The sequence below is a fragment of the Rhopalosiphum padi genome, chromosome 2, assembly GCF_020882245.1.
Source record: "Rhopalosiphum padi isolate XX-2018 chromosome 2, ASM2088224v1, whole genome shotgun sequence".
Lineage (NCBI taxonomy): Eukaryota > Metazoa > Arthropoda > Insecta > Hemiptera > Aphididae > Rhopalosiphum > Rhopalosiphum padi.
The window spans coordinates 32,954,253-32,979,455 of NC_083598.1; the positions used below are offsets into that span (position 1 = coordinate 32,954,253).

General features: G+C 25.8%; 1 protein-coding gene and 1 long non-coding RNA gene across 2 annotated transcripts in view; both read right to left on the bottom strand.

Moving 5' to 3' along the window:
- The window catches only part of LOC132920512 (two pore potassium channel protein sup-9-like), a 69,735-nt gene extending 58,330 nt beyond the window's left edge, over positions 1 to 11,405 (bottom strand). The window contains exon 1 of the mRNA XM_060982960.1: positions 10,375 to 11,405. The gene's annotated coding sequence lies outside the window, so the exon portion shown is untranslated. The remainder of the gene's footprint in view (positions 1 to 10,374) is intronic.
- A 10,010-nt stretch (positions 11,406 to 21,415) lies between these two features.
- On the bottom strand, positions 21,416 to 24,603 carry LOC132922986 (uncharacterized). The gene is made up of 2 exons (XR_009661077.1): positions 24,241 to 24,603; positions 21,416 to 21,815 (listed from the first exon to the last, which is right to left on the bottom strand). It is a non-coding gene; the product is annotated as an uncharacterized LOC132922986 (long non-coding RNA).
- Positions 24,604 to 25,203: the final 600 nt, after the last annotated feature.

Consider the following 25,203-nt stretch of genomic DNA (forward strand, 5'->3'; position numbering starts at 1 on the left):
TCAATAAATGTAGTTTCTCGGAAGTTACATAGCTACCTTGTTCACAACAAAAAAATCATGTTAATACAAAAATAAATAATGCATTTTAAATTAAAATTAAATTAACTCGCTTATTAAGATAATGTAATGAACTATTAACATTTAACTTAACGTAACTATGTCATAATGATTTATTAAATTGACTTTCTTTGAAATTAAATGTTCGTTGTAAATTATTGCAAAAGAAATATTTATAAAATTTAATTTATGATTATTTTAAATAATTATCTTAACGAGAACTATGCAAAAAAAAAAATACAAACATTTCAAATAATAAATAAGATAAAAAAAATAAATAAATTAACTTAAAAATAACACACCTAAATAGTGATAAAATTTAAATAAAAATAAATATTTGATTTCAATAGAAATTTGAAATACAAAAAGCCAGAGAAGTTTTTCTGTTGTTTAAGATTTCCTAAAACATTGCATTTTAAAATTGTATTGTTTATATAAAAGTAACTAAAATTAAATTTAAATTAATTATTCATTCTTAAAATATCTAATCTGAACTCAAAATGTCTACATAAAAAAAAAACAAAAACTATTTGTAATTTTAGGATTTTTAAGTATAGTACGATTTACATTAGGATCCCGTTGCTATAAAAATTGAACGTTTTTCATACATTTTAAATACAACTTTTTTTCGTGGTTTTTACAAATTTTAAACTTAAATATTTAAAAATATAAAATTGCTTAATTATGTTTTTTCAATCAAAATTTATCTTCGTAGTTCAAAATTGAAGCATTTTTTACGCGTTTAGAGTTTTATTAATGTATGGACAAAAAAAATAAATATCAGTGAAGGACCAAAAAAAAAAGGAAGAAATTAACTAACCCTTTCGTTGTACAGTAGGCATTAAGTGTAATCAAAGACCACTGTAAAGGATAAGTTAAATTTTTATTTAATAATAAATCATTTCATTTGAAAAATAATTATGAGCGATAGCGGTGATCCAATAATATTATATAATTAATTATAATATATTCATTTTTATATTAGTAGTGAGTATACGACTGAACTATTTTTATCACAGTAAAAAAAACTTTTATCTAATCTCACGTTAAACTTTCATACTTAAGGTATTCAAATTAAATGTCATTTTATGCATTTTTATCTACAAAATAATAATTTTGTTATATATTATATTTAAATTTATTGTTTATTCATATTCACACAGAAAATTGGTAAGAAATATTTTGTACATATTTTTGTAAGTATTTTCAATCGAATAGAATACTAGTTAAAAATATATTATTTTTTCTGTTTTAAAAATTGATTTCAACTAAATAATAATATATTTTTTTGGAACATAAGCAAGTAATATATTTCATTTTTTATATAAAATAAAATTTAAAAAAAAATAATAAATATATAAAAAAACTTTACTATTCTTATACCACACTTGATAAAAAATAAATCAGTTCTTCAAATAAATGTTCTTATTAAGAGCTCTTCAATATGAAAATTTATGAACTGTTAAGTAAATATAAGTTAAATGATGTGTATCTTAACATATTTTTCACGTTTTATTCAACATTTTATACTTTATCATTACTTAACTTTGCTTATTGAAATTGTAACATATACTTGTATATTAATTTAATATTATATATGCAGAAACCAAACACGCGCATGAATGATTCAGTATAATACTATTACTATGAAAAATATCAAATATTAATTAGACGTACAGTGATTAAACTAAAGAGGAAAATTTATAAAGTCATCTTTGAACTTAATATAAATAAATATTTGAAAGGAATAAAAAAAATACACATATATGTATTTACAAAATGTATGAAAACATTTTTGCATTTAAACAACAATTATACATACTGCTTTGAAAGGTACGTTTGGAAAAAAGTTATAAGACCAAGTTTTACATTTTTAAACATTTTATATCATTAAACATTTTTATGACAAGAACCCATATTTACCATCGTATACTATTATTGTTTTAAGTAACGCACACACATACAGAATTAATGAGTTCTGGAAAAATGGTAAACAACAACTAGGTACTGTATTATATACACCGCGAAGGAATTATTTTAGCTAGGGCAGGCCTTATCCAAAACAAACGGCGTAGGTAAGTATTATATGTAGTATACATTTTTGTCTTGTTTCACTCTCGGGAATAATTTTTGCACAATACACGGTAACCATCAAAATATCCGGGATATTAAACCATAATTTACGAATACTAGCGGAATGAATAATTCCAAGACCGCAGCCCAGGCTCTATATTTATATACAATATAATATGTGTAAATAATATATATATATATATATATATATAATATAGAAGCTGAATATTGAAACACCGAAGCGCAAACATAAATCCACTTACACGTATGCACCATATACGTATATATATATATATATATATATACACCGGGGTCCGATCAAAGTTGTAATTTCATATTGTGTATCGCAGAAAACACGGACCACGCGTGTGTATTATTTGTGGGCTAGCATATATACATAGAGAGCCGGAAAGAGGGTTTGAAAATCCACTACGTGATACATTATATATATTAATGCACCCTGTCCGCTGATGATGGACGAGTCGTCGACTCTTTTGTTTGGACAAACTATATATATATACATTATACAATATATCATATCCATGATTTTTTTTTATCATCCGTCCCACACTAATATACACACCAAACACTGTAGAAATTAAAAAATAAAAAAAATAAACTAAAAAACCATTTTTCACCCAGGTAATTCGCCTCGGAGTTTCCATAACGACGAGAATATTGAAAGTTCGGTTTGGCGAATCATCGTGCGCACAATAGAGATCAATCGATGTTGTGGTTTTGTCTCTATAGCTCAAGTGTTTTCATCTTTGAACCGTACTAGAGAATTTTTTTTTATATTCATTATTATTATTCTACCCGAGAGGTCGATTAGTGCAAGTCGTCTTCGTCCTTGTTGAGTGCATGTTTTTTTTCTATTTTTATTTCCATTTACCATCGAACATTTGTCAAAACAGAATCTTTAACTAAACAAAAGACTTTTTCGACGGATCGTTTTAAATATAAAAACAACATTAATATTCTTAATTCTGTTTTGTATTTCGGTTTTATTGTAGTTTTATAATAGTGGCCCAGTTTTTAATTACAACGGAAAACCATTAAACTTTAAATATCAAGTGGATCAACATATAAATATAACAAGACCGATACATGAGCAATGTATAGGTTACTACACCACACTGGGGTATTGAGAATATTGGTATTGCTGGTTATTGTTTTAAAAAAGAATATTTAATATGATACTATTTTCACTTTGCAAAAACATAATAAGTCCAAAAAATCAATTTAAAAGATATTCACTTTAGTCATAGTTATTATTGTATGATGAAAAAATAAAGCTACATAATAAAATTTAAAAATATAAAATATGAGACATCAATCAAAATAATATTAAAAACTTTCAATGATTTACTTAGCAAAATGTTTAGTTGAATTTATAGTTTAATTCCATAGTTAACTGTGGTAATAATTTTATGAATCTATCGAAGTTTTGTAATAAACAAAGATTTTATATAGTTTATAGTGTGATCCAAATTAATTACACTAATTAAACCAACAATTCTTAATTATTTTTTAAAAATAGTTTTGAATATCAGTTATATTTTTTACAATTTTTACAATTTTTATCGTTATTTTTTTTTTAATTTTTACTTTTTTTAACTATAAGTTTGATTTTAATTTCATTTTCTTTAACAGATTATTTTTAGAAGTACTTAAATACATAACAACGTAATTTTGAATGAGTAGTTGATTAGTTATAACTTAAGTATTCAAAGTTTAGATTAATGAAGTAGTGGACTAACATTTTGTGGAATATACCTTGTCCCCAACAGAGTAGGCGATTCTGCTCAGTAAGACTTAAAATACTTATAACTAGTTAACTAATCGTTGACGTTCGATTTTTATGTATTACAGTAATAGAGTCTGTAAAAGTAAAAAGTATTAAAAAATATACCACAAATAGGTGCTGCTATTAACAGGCATTAATAATAATTGAATTTATTTATAATTTTTTTGAATATAATATATTGGATAATCATAATATATTTAAACTATATAATACATTTATTTTGCTGTAATCATACTTTATATCTAATTATTTTAAGTAACTATAAGCTATAAAATTGTACAGTATCATTTATTAGCGTATTTTTATTTATTAACTTTCAAGAAAAAAAATGTTTCCACTATTTTAATGTCTAGTTTAATTATAATAATGCCTATGTAGATTATAATCATGATAAAATATTGAAAATGCGTTCAAACCAATCAAATTATTATTTCGTGTAATATTTCAAACAATTTAATTAGTCCTCGTTGACTTAATTAATATTAAGTACAGTAATTTTTAACAATGATATTTTCTCATAACATCAATTACAAGTTATTATATATTATTATTACTATTTTTTTATGTATTAAATATTTTAGTAATTTGACATAAAACATTCGACTTAAAATATTCTTATAGATTAATTATATATAAAAATATATTTTTTTATATTTTTATAAAAAAAAATAACTTTAAATATTAACAATAATGTATTATTATTATATATTAAAATACTATTGATTTTTAATTTACATACATTTATGTTCATTGTAATATATTAGGTATATCATATTTATTTTTTATTTATTTTATTTTGAAATTTTGATAAACATGACAATTTTTTTCTATATTATTTATCTAGCTATTATTACGATTAGTAAATACATTTCCTTAATACATTAAATGGTATTATATAATAAACAGATACTTATTCACAATAATATATACATGTATATTTAATATATATTTATAAATATTTAATGTAATAACTTTTACTATAAAAAATAAAATAATAATAAGATTAAATAAAGGTTATACTTTTAATATTAAGTAGTTTTTTACCTAAATTAAATTTTTTAATTAACTTTAAAAAGGTTGATTAAATTGTAACACAAATTCTTGAACTATATAACGGCCAATGGAGGTATATAAAATATTTTTTGATTACGAACAGTACAAATATAATCTGATGTTACGTATAAAGCATAGGTGATATACTATGTTATAAAATCCACCAGATACCTAGTTTAAATTATAATGTATAGGTAGTCATTAAATTATATTTACAACGAGTTAAAAATAATTAACAAAGCTAATCAGCCTACCTATATTATATAAGTATAATACTTGTATCCATACAAAATTAAACAATGGAAAAACAAATCAATATGGATTTGGTGTTATGGGGAAATCTTCATCAAAATGGCCAACATAGGGCAGGTGAGAATTAAATTCAAACTAGGAAACAAAATTAGGTCAGATCATTAATTACATATTAAAAGCATACCTAGGAAGTGAAGGTCTCACCGAAAATCCATTTATTTTTCTGTAAAATAAACGATATTAACTCAGCATTGTTGGTGAAAAATCTAATGTCTTTAATTGAAATACACATATTATAATTTATATTATTTAGAACATAATGTATGAGTAAGTATTACTATAAAATTAATATTAAATAGTTTAGTATGTGTATTGAACATACTTAAGTAGTATATCATATGTTATATCAACCGAATATTACGTAGAAAGTTGCGGCATCGCCAAAACTCTCTATATTATTAATTGTATTCATCTTAGAATATAAATTGTGTGTTACAAAATATCTTTGTTATAAATTAATATTAAGTATTATATTATCATTATTAAAAATGTATCAATATGAATAATATTATCAATAAATTAATTTCATAATATATTTGCTACCTAAACCAGTTATTTTGAGTTTTTAAACATTTTTAAAAATAGGTAGTTTTCTTGTTTTTTTCATTTAAGTATACTTATTCAATATGTAAATAGAGTTTATGATTATTATTATCGTATACAGTTATACATGATTTATGTCATAATATTATTATTCTCCATCAAATGCCTACTTAAGTAACATGTTATACAATATATACATATATTTCATATCATATTATCATACCACATCTATAACAGTATAATACCTAAATTATTATTATATTATTTTTATATTTTACCTAATTTATATATATATATATATGTAGGATAATTATCACTTTTATGGATTTATTTTATTACCTTAGTACTATTATAAGACCACTTGATTGAGTTCTTAAACTTAGATGTAAAGTGAAAAATGTGTGAATATTAATCAATTGTTTCCGGCTAATTAATCAGAATTCAAGGATGAGATATTTTTAAATGACATTAAGTGCACTTGTACGTTGAGGACCTGCAAAAAGGCGAATGAAAAATTTTCGTTTAACGACTTTTCTAAGTGCACTCCAGATTGTCTGCCCTCTGCCCTACGTGTTTTTATAATCCACAAAACGATTTTTATTGGCCTTTAAAATAACTTGAGACATTAGAGAAATTAATAAATCATTTTACGTTTCAGAATATATAACTGATGTATTTTGTTGGGTTTTTTTTTAAAAAAAAAAGAGAGAAAAACAAGATGTCGATTTGCTGTACAGTAAGTTTTTAGTGATAATTATCATTAAATAAGATACTTATATATAATAAATTAGTATTCAATAATAAATCATAACATACAAAAAATTATATCAAATAATAAACGGTGATAGTGTTCATTCAATTTATTTCTAAGGATATGTTTAAAAAAAAATGTTATTATACTATTATTAACTTATTTTTTCATTAGTTATACAATGTGCGGCATATTGAACAAATTTTTTCGAATTAAATAACATTTATTATATTATTATATACTTTATAAGCCTTGTTATAATAAAATAAAAATAGCTTAAAATTAGTCTATTTTGATAACTTAATTGTATATAGGAAAACATTATCTACATAACATCAAAAAGTTTTCAATAGGATTAATATTTTTACAGCTTAAAACTGAACCATTTTTACTGTTTCAAAAAATAATGAAATATAAAATACTTATTAATGTTAAATCAATACATTCATCGCTATACCACTCATAATTTTATATTTATATTTTAATAAATTATAATTAATATTTATGATTTAATCACATTTATTTTATTTTTCATATAGAGTTGTTTGCAATGAATAGGCTTATTCAATCGCCTAACGGCAGAATTTTAACTTCTAAAATTGTATAGTCATAACTCATAATTTTACTTATTTTAGCAGTGCCAAATGTATTATTTGATATCTGATAAGGTTAAAAAGTTAGATATCTCTATTAGCTATATTATGAATATTAAAACAATCTTAATACAATCTGTAATATATTTAAATCAGTAAATTATAAACATTAAACTAATTATAATTTTTTTTATCAGAAATATGCTTTCAAGTAGGTATAACTATTTAATTTTTATAATGTTAAGTTATTAAAAATAAGACGTAAGTAAGTAGTAGTGCTATATTAGTGAATATTATAAAACCAAAATAATGAATACTAAAAAGATGTACTTTTTAGTTTTTATAGACCAGCAACTCTTATTTAGTTTCCAGTTGAATAGTTGTTTTTCATTTTTGTTAGTTTCTTCTCTTAAAATCTGCAGTGCATTTCTACACCACAATTGATACGAAGGGATGAAATTAAATTTTATAGGTAACTACAAGAATTTTTCAACATTGGGAAAAAACTATAAAAAGTAATGATCACTCTTTCTACTTATTTATTTTTATCTTACAATTTTCAACTAGTTAAGCTTCAGACATACTTTTTTTTAAACTAAAAAATATATATTAAAACCATTCAATACTTTTCAAACACAAAATTAGTAGTGTATCATATCATGGTCACACGTTGTACATTGACAAAAACTTAAATCTACATTTTGTGGTATGATTATAATTAGACATTATAAGACAATATCAAATTACGTTTTATGCTTCTTACGTTTCAATAATCGTTTATTAAAAATTATTTGTTTAGTAAAGATATTGATTAATCAACATTTTGTTTACTTAAGTTTGGTAATTTTAAAAATAATTCAAATTTTTACTTAAAAATATAACACAAATATATAATATGTAGTATGTACTTAACATATTTATATGTAGATAATTTCAACAGTTTATATTAATTATAGGTCATTAAAGAGCATTAAAAAAACACTATAGCTTTTATTTAGGCTGTTTTTAACAAGCATAAAAATCTATTGTGTACCAACGCTCTATTGTATGATTAATTCTTAAAATATCAAAACTTTTTCTAACAAACTATATTTAAAATGTGGTCAACTAAAAATGTATGTCACTGTTTAAGAAGTTTTATTGTAGCAAAAATAAACATTTAAAAGCAATATTTTATAATAACAAAAAAATTTCGGTTACCATATTACATATTTGAATAAAAAAATTGTGTATTAAATGATTTTCAACAGAAAAAAGATAATGCAAAAAATACACAACATGTAAAATGTCTAGCTAATTTGTTGATAAAACAAAATAATAATAATAAAACAACAACAAAACTATAACTTTTAGTACAAAAAAAACTAAAAGTACCTATATTATTAATTATTATATAATATATCATACATTTTATGAATACCTATACATTAATAAGTTAAGTACTAGTCCAAATATCCATTTTATGTTACAATGCACTTTTATTGTCGTACATTACATAAATATTTCTACCGCTTTTCGTGATAAAAACCAAATAATATATTATGTGCACTGTCCTATTGATGGCATGTTCTGATAACCTGGTTAGTAAGATAGGTACGTAAATAAAATTATAAATTACCCCTGTGTATGTATTTATATTTAACCTTCTGTACTTAATAACATTTATTACCTATAAGTGATATATATTATAGGTATACCTATATATTATTACATATTGTTGTTGTTTTAGAAAATAAAATCTTAAAGTCCATCGAACAACACAACTGCAAATATTTAAAATCGATCACATTTACATTGATGACTGTTCGCAGGCAGTAGATATTATATATAAATGGTGACGGGAAAGGTTTCATTTCGATTTTTCCTTTTTTTTTCATTGGACTTGCGGTGAACGCCTTTCATACTGCAACCTTACAATAATAATAATACACCAATTACATTTCACAGCATGCCTGCCTGTGTAATTTGATATGATATTAATACAACACGGTGGCGGTGGTCAATGGGTTAAGAATAAAGGGTGGCAGTGTAATGTCACATTACTAATGTGTATTATTATAGTTAAGCCAAATTGTACACGGTCCACACTATGTTCCGCCGGCAGCTATGATATTGTCAGCCTGTATTTTACACACACCTAACCTCAAATTGAACTATCCTACATACGAGTATAAGATTATCAACCGAATGATATGGACTTCATTCTATATCAATCGACCGATTTATATTATACTCGTATATTTGCAAGTATGATATTAAATCCAAAAATATCTGCATATTAAACGTGGCGTAATAAATATTTGTATTGTTTTTCATAAATTCACCGACATTGTGTGATTATTTTTTGTGAAGATGGCTTATTATGAAATATATTAAATATCACTACTCGTTGAAAAAATAAACGTATACCAATATTATACAGTAAAAATGTTAAGTGAATTTTTATCACGGACATAAAAAATAAGTCTAGTTTTTATTTTACAATTGTTACACAAATGTTTAGGCATATTTTCGAAAAAGGAGTGATGCTGCATCTATATATATATATACACAACGAATATCCATTTCTGATAGTCTATGAATATAATATGTGAGAATAAAATGTACCTATACGTGAATATATTATTGTATAATATAATATAATATAATATAATGTGTATAAAACGAGCCAGGGGTCTGAATGCGAAAAAATACGGCGAAATCGATACGGTTTATATACCCAGTGATGTGTATAGGACCGTAGAACGTAATAATAATATAAGTACCGACCAGTTCGAAATGCGTGACGCGAATCAGAAAAGTTTCCTGTAGATAGATATAGCTCTGATGTGAACGTAAACGTCAATATATAGAGGTCCGGTCTATTATTGAAGTAAAATAATATTATAGCGATCGTGTACGGTCCGGTAAAGGTACTCGAAAAGTAATAATATTCGTATTACGTATAAGACCGTGGGTTCACGGCTGCGTCGTCTGCAGCGTTGTCGTGCACAAAGGTTGGCCCGATTTTCTGCGGTAGATCACGGTCAACGTGAACCATATAGGTCACAGACTACAAACGTTTCAGATCCGAATACGACAGACATTATACGTCTCGACGACCAACGACTACATAGCTGTAGTGGTGGTGGACTCGGCTTAAATTATAGAAATATATAATGTTATTGTACCGTAATGGTTTTTACCTAAGCGAGTATGGAGTACTCGTAGGACGAGACGTCGGTGGCGGCTTCTTTGCTCCGGTTGCGGAGACGACAACGACGACGGCGGCTGCGGCAGCGGCGGGGCCGGTGGCGGCGGCTACGATCGCGATTACTGCGAGGACGACCGATGTCCGTCGCACGTTATCGTACGATAATATTATAATTATAATACGACGTAAATAACAACAATAACAACAACTGTACGTTCGTTGCCGGTGAGTTAACTGTCCGTCACTTGACTTAGACCACCGACTGCGGCGCGGACGATCGAAATTCACACGTGCAATTTATGCGATACACACAACTATCATAGCGGGCGCGTAAACGAACTGCACCGGCGTCCGCGAATGTACGCGCGGCGTCAGAGTCGGATGCGGACGCCGCGAGGGCTAACGGCGGCACACGCGGCGTCGAGGAGGGAGAAATAGATAATGCTCGCGAACGGTATTTTACTATATAATACGCGTACTGTGTTACGCGCACATGCACGCCTATATTATATTAAATCGTTCGCCGAATTTATAACAGCGTTGTGTTATTATCTCACTGTTGCGGTTCGAATGGAGAAAATAAAAAGATTTTTTAAATTTGGAATAAAAAAAAAAAACAAAAATTTTTTTTTTTTAAAGCAACGAAAAACTGTCGTTTACGATAACATAATTATATATTACATAATACGTATGATATTATCGTGTAGCGTACGTCATGCAGATGCGTATCATTTACGTTGTGTGTGTGTGCTTATATGTTTTTGTCCGTATGTGTGAGTGTGGTTTTATGTGTGTGTATGTGTGCGTGTGTGCGTGTGTGTGTGTTGTATGTGTGCGAGTGTATGTGTGTGTATGTGTTTGTATGTTTGTGTGTGTGAGTGTGTATGGGTATGTGTGAAAGAGCGTGTGTGAATGTCGTGTGTGGGAGGGTAACGGACACAACGCGCGTACACGGGACGCCGGGATCCGGGTATGCGTCGTCGGTTGGCCGACGGCTCGGACAGAGAGACTACCGCGGCGGCAGAAATCCGCGGAGAGAAACGCGGCGGTCGGCGCAGCGCCGCCGTACCAGAATCAATATTTCCCCTCTCGCGCGCGACACATCCCGTTTGTTCCTGTGACGTCATCTCCGGTCGTGCACATGGTCTTTGACGGTAACCTCCTCTTCCCCCTCGGCTTCCCCCCTATCGTTACTCCACCTTATCTACCGCTCCTCTTCCCCCTTTTCTCGTCCATCTTCTCCTCTGCCCCACCACACCCCGCTCACGCACGCCACCGACCTCCCCGCAGTATCGACCCCTTGCCCTTCAGCCACCGCACGACGTCTAAACTCCGCAACCGTATACTACATACGTAACGTATAATACACCCTCCGCGGCGGCTATTTTCAAATTTATACTCGTAAAAGTCAACTGAAAGTGTGAAATAATTATTTTCTTTTTCACATATGTTTTCAAAAAATTTACCCACTTATTCGAAATGCTGATCCCCTGTCTATGTAATTATTGATGTACATAAATTAAATTTACAAACGAACTGTTTTCTAAAAAAAAAAATTTCCTTCTGTAGAGCTACAATTTAAGCTCCCGGTAACAATTAAATGCCTATGACTATATGGATATATTACACGTATTACCCAAAGAATCCCTTTCCGTTGATGATTTAAATATACTTGGTATGCCGTTTATTTAAGCTACCCACGTTTAACTTTAATTTGGTTATTACTTATTACAAAATATGTTACCCTTGTTAATACAAATGTTATTTTTGAATGTTGCATAATATTTCTGTTAAAATTTTAAATGCATATTCACGTGATATTGTGTACTTAGTATTTTAATTTAATTTTTAAGAAAAAAAATCGTTATTAAATTTTATTTATATAAATACTAAAACTAATCATAAAATATATAAATTGCAACTAATATTGTGTGTTGACAAATTCATCAACATAAAATGAATCTCTAATTTGGAATTAAAAAAAAAAAAAAAAAAAATTTGGCTTATTGAAAATTATTTATAGTTTAGAATTTTTGGATCACTATAATGTGGCTTATTGGAAATAATAATGAACGATAATATATATATAAAATTGTAAACGTGTATTAAGAATAGATAATCGTTTTAATAGTGATAATTTGTTTTCTGGCTCAAGTACACATCTGAATTTTAGTACATTGTTATCTTCCAATTATATTATTTAAAATTATTATCTAACACTGATTTCGTAACATTTAATAACGAATCAGCTCGATAAAATAATATTTGGAACAGATAAAAATTAACTGATATAATAATTATAATACCCAAAGTATAATAAGTTAAGCTCGTATTTTCAAGCAAAAAAAACAATATATAATTATTTAATTTACATATTGCTATATTCATCATATTTTATTACTTTATTATAGGTATGTCTATATATGCCAAACTTGTTTACGCGAAAATGCACTTTGACGCGAGTACTAGTGACTGTAATTTAATATTGTTTCAAACGTGTTCACCGACACCATCGTAACGGTTGTAAAAATTAATTTTAGAAATTTCCGACCCCACTGGCTTTATATTTTATCTAGAGACGTTTTATGGTACGTAACAATGTACTATAATAGTCACTATTATTATCATTAATTTTCGATACATCATTGGCTATTATTTTGACAACTTTTGGACGTCTTAGACGAAGTTAAGCTAGATAATAAAATTGTTCATGTTTATATAAATTGGTATGTAATAGCTTATTCAGTGTATAAAACGTCTAACGTTTTTAACATCCATAGCAACCATATTCAACATGTAGTCCGCTGATTTTTTTGTGATTAAAACATTAAGATTAAAATAAAATTACATCAATTTAATTTTTATAAAATATTAAAAATTATAAATTTATTTTAATTTTTTTAATTTTTGTCCTTTTTGAATCTTTCTCTCTCTTTATTATAGTATCCTCAAAATTATTATGTTGCAATTCATATAACAAAAATATATAAGTGGTCAAAGCGGAAAAAAGGTTGAGTATGGTAGGTTTATTACAATCGTCAGAATCCGAAATACATATTAAAGTCTCCCGCCGGTTTTCCAACAGTTGAAACCTCATGCAGTGACTAACCTAACCACACTAATCTTTTTGGTTATCAAATCACTACTTCCAAAAGGGTCTATTCACTTAGAAAGGTTTAGGTACGAATGAAAACTTTATTAGCAACTATGTGTCTATGTACTATATATCTAATAGACATTAACACTTGAAACTTTCAACTAATTTGATTACAAAAACAAAGACTTAAACAAATAAACAATATATTAATAAACAGTAAACACGTATACATTATTATTACCTATCATTTACATGTTAATTAATTCTGCACTGAAGATAAATTTGAACTAATGTTACAAACTAGGTATTAAAGCTAAATGAGTTAATAATGTATGCTTGATATTTAAATAAATTTCAATTTGTTTTGTAAATAGCATTATAATAACGTGTTTAAAGTAAAAAGGTTAAATAAATATACCTGCAATGAAGAAAATGTACACATAATATAAGTGTAAGTAATGTTCTATGTATAAGGTAATTATTTAATTTAATATGAACCCGCTTTCACTTTGATAAAAAGCTTTTGCTTATAAACAATGCTAAGTTAAACTACACGTTTTTGTTACTTTATTTTTGGATTCTTCTATTTGTTCAAAATAATTGAATTATAAGACGTTATAACACACTTCATTAAAGAAGAAATTTACATCGAAAAAACCGAGGGTAACAAAATCTAAAACATTTTTAAACGATTATTGCCATCAACATTTTTTTGCGGAATACTATTATGCTATCCTTTTCAGTTTTAAATCATATTGCATAAAATCACGTTTAAATTTTGTCTTGACCACATATTACTCGTCGATTAAAAAGAAATTGGTCTAGAAACATCCTAAAATAGGAAAATAAAATAAAAATGCTGAGGTTCTGTTAATGAATGGTCTCCTCCTCACGTGATTCATGTTTATTATACATACTTTTTTTCTATTTTATCATTATTAGTTATTGTTTTATTTTGTAAACAGATTGAATATTTAAAAAAAATCAAAAAAAAATCTTCCCCAATTCATATAAAAACTGAATAATTTTTAGTAATATTTTTAATGTAATATACTGATACCATAATATCCTTACAACTATTGTTAAAATTGTACGCGTGTTATATTAGATTAGCATTATTAAAAATAAACTGCAATTTTGTATTAATAAGATAATTCATTATTATGAGCTTTTATAGTTTAAACACTGAAATTGATCCATCTGTCGTTATTATTGCATCAATATAAACATACTAAATATTGTGATACACTGATACTACCTTTTTAAAATCAGTATATTATATTAAAGATCAAATATAGTTTAAGTATTTTACATGATTTTTTAGTATATTTTAAAACTACTAAATATATCTTACGGAGAAATACGTTTGTCACAATGATTTTATTATTATTCATGACTTTCTTCAAGAGCTCAACTGCTAAGTACAAAAATAATATATAAAAATAGTAGGTAAGTGATTACTATTCTACGTTGTACGTTAGATTTTAGTGGGTCACTATTATAAGTATGATAAGTTTTAATTTAATGATATATTATTATGTATGAAAAATGATTCTGAGCGGATATGGTCTATATTTGTCAAAATTAAAACTTAAAATATCTATAAAAAATAATTATCTTTATATATTTTCTAGATTTTATGGTTCCAATATGAACTACTTATGAGAAATCTTGTGTTAAATTTTCAAAACAAAAAATACATAACACTTCGAAAATTTGATAATAATGAAAATGAAATTATAAACATTTGGTGAAAATTTCCAATATCCATTGTTATTATTTTTTTTTTAAAACATAATAAAATATTAAAATATCAAAACTTGTTTGAGGAGAATTAATTATTTTACGGCTGAAAATCGAATTTCGTAAATATTTGAACTTGAAATGCTCATATAAAATTAATTTGGCTTTCCAGTAGAATTTTTTTTTAGTTTATAGGTTGAACAACTAATAAAGAACTTTGTATTAAACTTTTAAATCTTAGGTAGTAAAAATAAATATTTATGAATTTTCAACTATAAAATAATTTAATAATTTTCGCGATTTTTATGAATTTTTTTTCAAAATTCTAACTTTAAATTCTTGTAAAAAAATATTGTGACAATAGATAAAAGTTAAAAAAATTAACAACCTATGCTTAACTTAGCTTATATTTTATATTGAATTTTCAATCATTTCTACCCTGCAAACGATTTTGAGTCTGCATTTATAAAAAAAAATTTTTTATACATATATCTTATGACTATTAATAGTTCAAAAATAGTCAAAATGTTTTTAAAAAATGTTATCGTCAATTGAATCGAAAATTGGATTTATGAAAAAATTCTTGTTTTATCTTAATTTTTTATTGGTAGGTACTGGCAGTTTTTAAGTTTGACCTCTTCTCTTTACAGTATAAACTAAATCCTATTTGATATCCCACCCCATTTTAAAAAATCGAAGTATTTTATCGAAATCTTATCGTATAGCATACAAAAAAAACACATTAATAGATATGTTACGCCGAATTCATGAAATTGCCGATTTCGTGAAATCAGCAACGTGTCGCCGAATACGTGAAATCGGCAATTTGGCTACCAAATTCACGCAATCGGCAAATTTTGGATTTCGTGAATTAGGCTTACTTTTTTCTACCGATTGCATGAATTCGGTAACATATTATTATTTATTTATTTATTTATTTTACAATATACGGGTTTCCCCTATAACATTAAGTACAGTACAATGATTAGAATAATAGTAGAAAATTGAAAAGTAAAATAATATATGTAAATAACAGAATTACAATTATAATAAGACAGTTTTAGTAAACAATTAAAACGCTTATATTAAACTTAAGAGTTTATTAACAGTGTTTAAGAAACATTAGAACAAATTATCATCAAAAGAGGGGTCCTCATTGGCAAGTGACATAATTCGCCTTAAAGGCTCATTTTGCAAATAATTTGTGTTGGCGGAAGGAATAAGGAAGGTCACATGAGTACGAGATACATGCGAAGGAACTTTGAAGTTAATTTGGGAAAGCAAGCAAGAGGAATCAATATGGTTAGTAATTAGACCACGAATAAATTTTAAATTTAAAGTTCTTCTTCGTTCAACTAGAGTAGGCAGGCCAAGTACGTTAGCGATATTAGTATAATCGTGAGCTAAATGGGGAATGCCTAACACAAAACAACAAAATCTTAAAAATCTAAGTTGAACACGTTCGAGTTGGTTAATATCAGAAACAGTGTACGGATCCCAGACAACCGACCCGTATTCTAAAATAGGACGAACTAAAGCGCAATATAGTGATTTTAACGATTTTGACAATTTAAAGTCTTTAGATAGACGCATAATGAACCCTAAAACTTTAAATGCTCTACTAGTAATCATAGCAATATGAGGACTAGGACTAAGGGTACTAGATAATTTAAAACCCAGATCGATTAGATTATCAACGCGTTCAATTGTCAAACCTGAGATATTGTAGTCAAAAAGGATAGTAGAACGAGAACGAGTAAACGTCATGACTCGGCACTTTGAAGCATTGACTTTAAGGCCTATTTTAAAACACCAACTAACAAAACAATCAAGGCTACTTTGGAGGTTCTCACAATCAGCTGCTGAGTTTATTTCCATATAGAGCTTCATATCATCTGCAAAACACAAAAGTTTACACAAAGGCAAGGCGTTACGTACACCATTGACAAACAGTAAAAATAGAATCGGTGATAAATGTCCACCTTGGGGAACACCAGACGTAGACGAAAAGATATTTGACTTGACGCCAAATAATTTTACCCATTGTAGCCTATTTGTTAAAAAAGAACCAAACCAGAAGAGCAAAGGTTCACCAAAACCAGACGTTTCGAGAATTCTCAGTAAGACACTATGATTAACAGTGTCAAACGCTTTGGCTAAGTCAGTATAAACTACATCAACTTGAGACCGTTTTTTAAAAGAGTCAAATACAAAATTGGAAAAAACTAAGTTGCATGTAGTAGTTGATCTTCCCGGACGAAACCCATGTTGATCTTCAATAAGGATATTGTTTACTTGATGGTTTAATACTGTTTAAAACCAAGGATTCAAATAGTTTTGATAGGTGAGACTGAATAGAGATAGGTCTATAATTAGATATATCGGATTTGATACCTGATTTATGTACTGGCGTGACAGAACTGAATTTAAGAAAAGTGGGAAAAATACCCTCATCAAGAGAACGCCTGAACAGCCTGAACATTATGACATAATTACCAATAGTGGATTATAAATAAACAATAATTGCACGCGTGCTGATCGGCATTACCACGCCGTAATCTTTATTACCTATGATGATAGATGCTATGATACGTACAAGCATTTTATCTTGGTCATTGAGGTCTTTTTATTGCACGTACATGTCCTAAATCATGGAAAAAATAAAAAACTTAGGGTGGGGCTGGAGACACATTTCCCCAACCCCACCAATATCATTGAAATCATATTTTCAAATTTTTCTTGAACCATCATTTATAGCAGCCAATTAGCAACGTTTGTTAGGTGGTAACTGGTATCAATATTTTTTGGTTAAAATAGGATATTATTTATGGAAATTAGTATTTTCTATTTATTTGGAATTTTTTAATCAATAAAGAATATTATTTTTTATGAATATAAACTAATAATATTACATTTAACATTCAATAACTTAACAAGATTTGTTAACTTAACTTTTTTAACTTTTTTTTAACTTTTAAACTATTTTATATATACATATAATATTTATTATTACAATTTGATTTTATTATATTTCTGGCGTTTTATACATTTATTTAAATTAAATTATGTTTTATAATTTTTTAAGGAGGGTCTTGCCGATTTCACGCAATCGGCAGTATTATGCTTTTTAAGTTGCCGATTTCACGTATTCGGTGACAACGTTGCTGATTTCATGAAATCGGCAATTTCATAAATTCGGCGTAACAGATACATCGCTTCGTTCAGAATATAAAAATACAATTTAACTTGAAATTTTATTGTTAAAATTGAATTCTTTAACATGACGAATAAATATTATTACAATTAAATACAATATATTTTTATTCAAGTCAGTTTAAATTAAAAATAATAGGAACATTTATTAAAGCGGATTAATATTTATATATTGATTATTGAACACTTCGAATAATCAAATTCAAATACATGTGTACATTTAAAAACATTTTATTGTTAACTATACTGCACTATTATTGGATGATTTTATAAAATTCAGTGTTAGGTATTTTTTTTTAAAGTTGTACGTAAACTACTTAAAGCTAAATTAATATAATAAATAATAATGTATATAAATATGAAGTAATACGTAACATATTTTATTTTAGATAATAAAATATAATAAAATGTTATTATTGATTAATGATTATGTATTTTATTTGAAAATTTGTTATGAAAACAAAAATAAAATCTAAATCAAATATTGAAATATCAATAATTCTTTATTGATTATAAAAAGACAACTTACCTATTTTTTTTTTTATGTGCAATTATTTGGAATTGTCATTATAAATTATAAATATTTACAAAACTATGCACATTGATTTTACAGAATATTTAAAATATATTTTCCTTTATGTTTATAGTTTGTTTTTTTAATTGCTTTTCCTATGTTCAATAAAACATAACAAATAGTTTCGATTTGGAATATACCCAATCATTCGGATCTTTTTGATTCATAGTTCAAAATTTAGTAAAAGTAATTTTTTTATATTATTATAATATAACAATAATAATATTATGTGTGTTATTATAATAAATATTTATTTATAATACTAGAAATTCAAATCAAATAATTATAAATACATATGCAAGAAAAAAAACCAAGAAAACATTTTCAAATTTAGAATATTTGGAGTAAATTCCAAATTAAAAAGTTTTAAACTAAAGATTGGCTTTGATGTTATATTTAATTTTGTCCTTCAAATTGAAATAGAAATAATTGCATTTTTTTATGTGGTTCAACTATAATTTTTTTAAAGAAACTCACAACATATGTAGTTAATAGAAATCATAAAATTTTATTCAAGATAAATACATATATTAATATTAAATATTATCATATAAGTTAAATATTTTTTTTTATTTGAAAAAAAAAACAACTCTCGACAACATAAGTCATTGGGTTAAATGTATAGATTACATTTTAATAATCAAAAATAATGATTTCATATTTTTTTTTTAATTTCACACCTCCCTAGAGAGCGCCCTCCTCAGGTTCGGGACCGTTGATATATTATGCTATTGTCGATAGAAAAAAATATATATAAACCATTAGTGCATAATTTGATGTTGTAGATAACAATGTAGACAGTATTATACTACCTACAAACATAATCCAATAATATGAAATGAAATACAAGTGTATAATAACTTAGATTATACACCGGTATGTGATTCAGACAAATCTCTCTAAGATATGGCATAAAATTTGAACACTCATCTTGAAAATCTTGCAAATCGCCTAAATTTTTGTAATATTTATTTTAGTGTTTGTGTGTGTGTGATTATTTATATAGGCATGGGCTGCAGCTGGTCAGCCGTGCACCTACAAACTATGAGTTCTATTTTATTATTTTAATTTTTTTAATTTTTCTTGTTTGACGAAAGGGGTCGTACTGTTTTATGATATTTTATTATTAATATTAAGTCAAATATAAGCAGTAGCATCTATTTTTTTTTTTATACTTTATATTTTTGATATTTAGTTACATAATTTATTATTAACATCATCATCGGTTGTGCCAAACCGGCAAACTTAAATATTATATTTTACTTGTTGGGCCAAAAAAGGCCGTACGTAATTATTATTTTATTATACTAAATTCTTTTTATTAACTATTGAGTTATCATTTATTTAGTTACCTATATGTTTTAATAGTTATAAGTACACACCCACAAATAACACATACCACCCACTAACTAACACACACAGGTTTTGCTCAACGAACCTGTCCACTTCCAGTTGAGTGCCATTTACAAATATACGCATAATACACATAGATCGGTCTGTGTATAGAGCGTGCGAAGTATTTTGGTGACTGGGTCACGTATATTATATCATATAATAATATATATAAGACTATTATTTTTTATCATATTACATAATATTATCTGTATGCTTCCGGCCCGTTTAATACATAATAACCCCATTCGAGATATGGCATATAATGAAGCTGTTGATGAATTGCGGCAGTCATCCATATGCACTTAAAAGCCTAAGTTCACATCATAAAGTATATATGTATCATATTTAATATCTAAACTTTTTAGAAACATATTATAATATTATGATTTGATGTTCAGTACAGTGTATTTGGGTTATTATATTATTTTATTTATTAAATAGTATACATTTTGGTTTTTAATGTAAAACAATAACATATTCATAGGTTGAGTTATAAATATTTATAATTGTTAGATTAAAAATGTTTTTGTATAAAATAAATAGTTTCCCCCATTTTTTTCCTTATCTATTCCATTTATTCATAAAATTATAACATAAATCTAAATGTACATATACATTTATTATTATTTATTGTATTTAATTATTACATTTAACATCTGCTTGATTGTAAACGCATGCAATAGTCAATCTACAGAATTATATAGATAAAGGTACTATAACATATACAAAAATTATTAACTTAAAAAAATATCTGTATCCTTGAATATTTTATTAAATAAAATATTATACTTTAAGTAAGGTTTTGTTTTTTAGCACAATGGTTCTCAACCTTTTTCATTGTACGTTCCCCTTCTAAATTTACCAAAATCTCATTCCCCATCCTTAAATTAGTATTTAGGTGATTATTTTTTTTTTGAGCGGTACAATATACAACTATTAACTTTTCTTTTATTATTTTCATAATTTTAAGAATTTATTATAAATCGACTTATGAAGTAATAATATCAAGTATAAGAGAAGATGATTGACTATAATCACAAAAATATTAATAAAAAATATAAATAATATAAGTAAATATAATGAAAAATTAATAATGTATAATTTTTATCGATGCCCGATAATCGGGAAACTAATATAGTAATTTCCATTTTAAACATTTAAAAATAATATAAATATTTTTGTAATCCCATCATCACTATATCCCCCCGTGGGCCCAAGTAGACTTTAATTTCTTCTTTGGGAAGGAATTTCCCCGATTGGGAATCCTCAGCATTAGAAAATATATTTTTTGGTATGACGTCATTAAATATTATTTTAAAATATTCTATAGGAATATTTGGATTATTGAATTCATCACTGGTCATAGCAATACAGTATTCGTCCACAGGTCCATATTTCCTGTTTCCATAATCTGCAAAAATAATCGGTATTAGATTGGATGAATGTTTATCAACAGATCTTCTTTAAACTGGTTTATTATTAAATATGAGTTTTAAATTAAATTATTAACAACAAAATCAGAATTTTACCTCGTTAAATTCAAATTAACAAAATAATGATATACATATTATATTATATAGGTTGTATTTAGGTATTCATAGTAAAGATTGGTAGGTAGTAGGTACACAATAATTATTACTTTTACAATTAGTATGGTAATGGCTTGCTATACCTGTAAAAAAACTACATTATTATTATTATTATCAAGGATTTAAAGTTATAATTATTTTATGAAAATTATGTGGGAATATATTATAACTCTCAAATATCAAGGAAATTGATAGACGGGATAATTATTATAGACCTTTTGATTTATTAAACTAGTTAACAGGGCTGTAGATAACAATAACAAAATATTGACTAAATTAAAATGAAATAACAATATATTTTTATAGAAAAAACAGAGTTAATAACTATTTTTTTTTTTTACTATTATTTGTATTTTAATGTAAAGGTTTATAAAGTTATGATACTTATGATAACAATGGATTTTTCTTATTGTCATTTAGTATAATCGCGCATTAAATTTTTAAAAATTTTTTTTTCATGGAATATGTGAAAAATATAACATCATAACACATTTTAACATGTATACTAATACCACTATTCAAATTAATATATTTCATTGAATTTTTAGTCTTTATTATTACACTCCTACTTAATTTTAGACGTGCATACAACAATTAATACAATTAATTAAATCATATTATGAAATCAACTCAAACCTTTAAAAAAAATCTTGTTTATGAATGTATTTAAGTACTTGCACTCACTAGCAATTTTACCAACTTTCAAAAATGATATAGTTAGTACGCAAGTAACCACATTTCACGTCTTGTATGTATTGATTTACTCATTATCAAATATTTAAAGTTTGGTCATTTTAAAGAATTTAATTTTAAATTTTTAACCTTTTAGTTTACTTTAAATATTTTAATTTTCAACTTGGAGACTGGATTCTTGTATAAAATTGAATACAGGTGGTTTTTGTGGATTCGAAGTATAAAATTACAAATATTTATCTCAACAACATAACAACATTTATTTACCTTTAAATATACAGACATGTTATAGTATTTGTGACATTGTTAAAATCTATAGTAAGTAGTAATACAATAGATACTTAATCTATGAAAAAAAATATGAAAAATGAAGGATTTTTACATTAAACCAGATTTAAACCAAATTGGTTATCTCATTTTATTGTCATTTAATAACGAATTATCGTACTTTTTAAGTTGTTATGATTTGCGAAAGCATTACCATTTATGGATGTTATTTGCTTATTTTTACCACAATTCTTACAACTAAGATTCTATGTTATGTTATGTAACCATAGAAGCATTTTTACCGTTATGAAAAAAATTTTTAAATATAAAATTGTAGCCATGTTATACGCGAAATACTTTAATTATAAACAAAATAAAGAAATAATACGTAGGTACGTCTTTCAAAATTTGTGGACAATAATTATTTAATTAATTTGAAATATGTAAAAATTGTATGTTATTTAATGAAAATATATATTTAAACAACAAACAAAAAATACTTTATGTCTATTTAGAATTTATTTTGTGTTGTTGACTTTAATATTACGGTAAATTTACCTTTTATCAAACTTATAAACTTAATATAAACTTTTTTATACAAATTATCGGAATTTATTTATTTTCATATTTAAAATATTATAACTTACTTAAAAATTTTAATATTGCAATATAGATTTAAAAGATAAAAATACTACCTTTAAGTATAATAATTGAACAATTATCTTTAATATTAAAGCTATCAACTTAAAAACAATTCCTCTGATAGCAAATTAACTACATTTTTAAGATTTATTTATTATATTTCTTAATTTAATATTATTTTCGTAATTTCAATACTAAATATTAAAAACATTAAGATTAAACATGTCATATGTTTTTGGTGATGTCACTCACACAAAAAGAAACATTACTAATTGAGAAGGTTATGAAGGGCACACAAAAGCTGAACTTTAAAAAATTTCAATCAGCTACAGCATAAAAGGAAAATTGATTGAATAATTTATATTAATATGTACGACGGTTATTGGTTTATATAAGACAACAAGAACACTTAAGAGTCCCAGAACCACAATTCTACGATAATGATGGTGATTCTAAGACTACCAAACATATAAATTTAAAAATTAATAATTTGGTTTTCCTTTTAACAAATAATACGTTAAAAACGGATTTAAAAATTAAAATCGATTTTAATAAGCTATTGATTTATAGCACATACATTTCATTGACTTGAATTTGAAATTTCAAACAAATAAAATTAAAATACAAATTATATATTATACGTACTCGAAATCACATCTAGAAAAATGTAATTATAAATGTTACTAATTAGATATTAACACGTTGAGCGCCGAGGGGTTTTCGACTTGTTACTCAATTTGGCCATGAGTCCCAAATTTGGGTCTCAACAATATACAAAAGTAAATTTACGAGTACCAAATTTGGGTCTCACACTATCGGTATATTTAACAAGTGATTGCCAGATATGGGACGGACTGTTTTATCAGTATTTTTTCATCGGATTCGAATTCTACAGTGTGACCACTTCATTTTGGTACTTGTAGCAACGGAATATGTTATTTATTTTTATTTTTATGAATTGTTTTCTATAGTAATTTGTTTTACACATATTTTGTTTTTAAGTTATATTTAATTACTGATTTTTCGTGTTCAAAATTAATTTATGTTATATTAAATAATATAGAGATAACTTAAATCGTGTTTGTTGTCATTATCAATGATAATGTGACAATGATAAGAAATTGTAACCGAAAATTTTGTAATTTAGTATTTACCTATCCTAGCTACTACTTATTAGATTTTTTTTCTTGTTTTATAATTTTAATTTTTATTGCATAATAATAATGAATCCCTACGAAATTAACGAAATGTTGGATTCTGATTTTGATTATGACGATACGGATAAAGATCCAGATTATGAAGTGGATTCAGAATCAGATAATATCGAAGAAAATGGTAATGTTATTTAAATAAATATAATACCATTATGTCATCTGTGAAAAATATTTATTGATCAAGAATTAAATAATATATTACAGATGATGCATTGCAAAAATGCAAATTTGTAAAAAAGTAATGATTCCTTTAATTCTAACTTATTATTATTATTTAAATATTGGAAAAGAAAAAGGTACTATTTATTTTAATTTAATTATTAGTCTAATAATATAAAGGAAGGTATTGTTTTGTTTTTAATATTATTATAATATGAATTCTAAAAAAAAATAT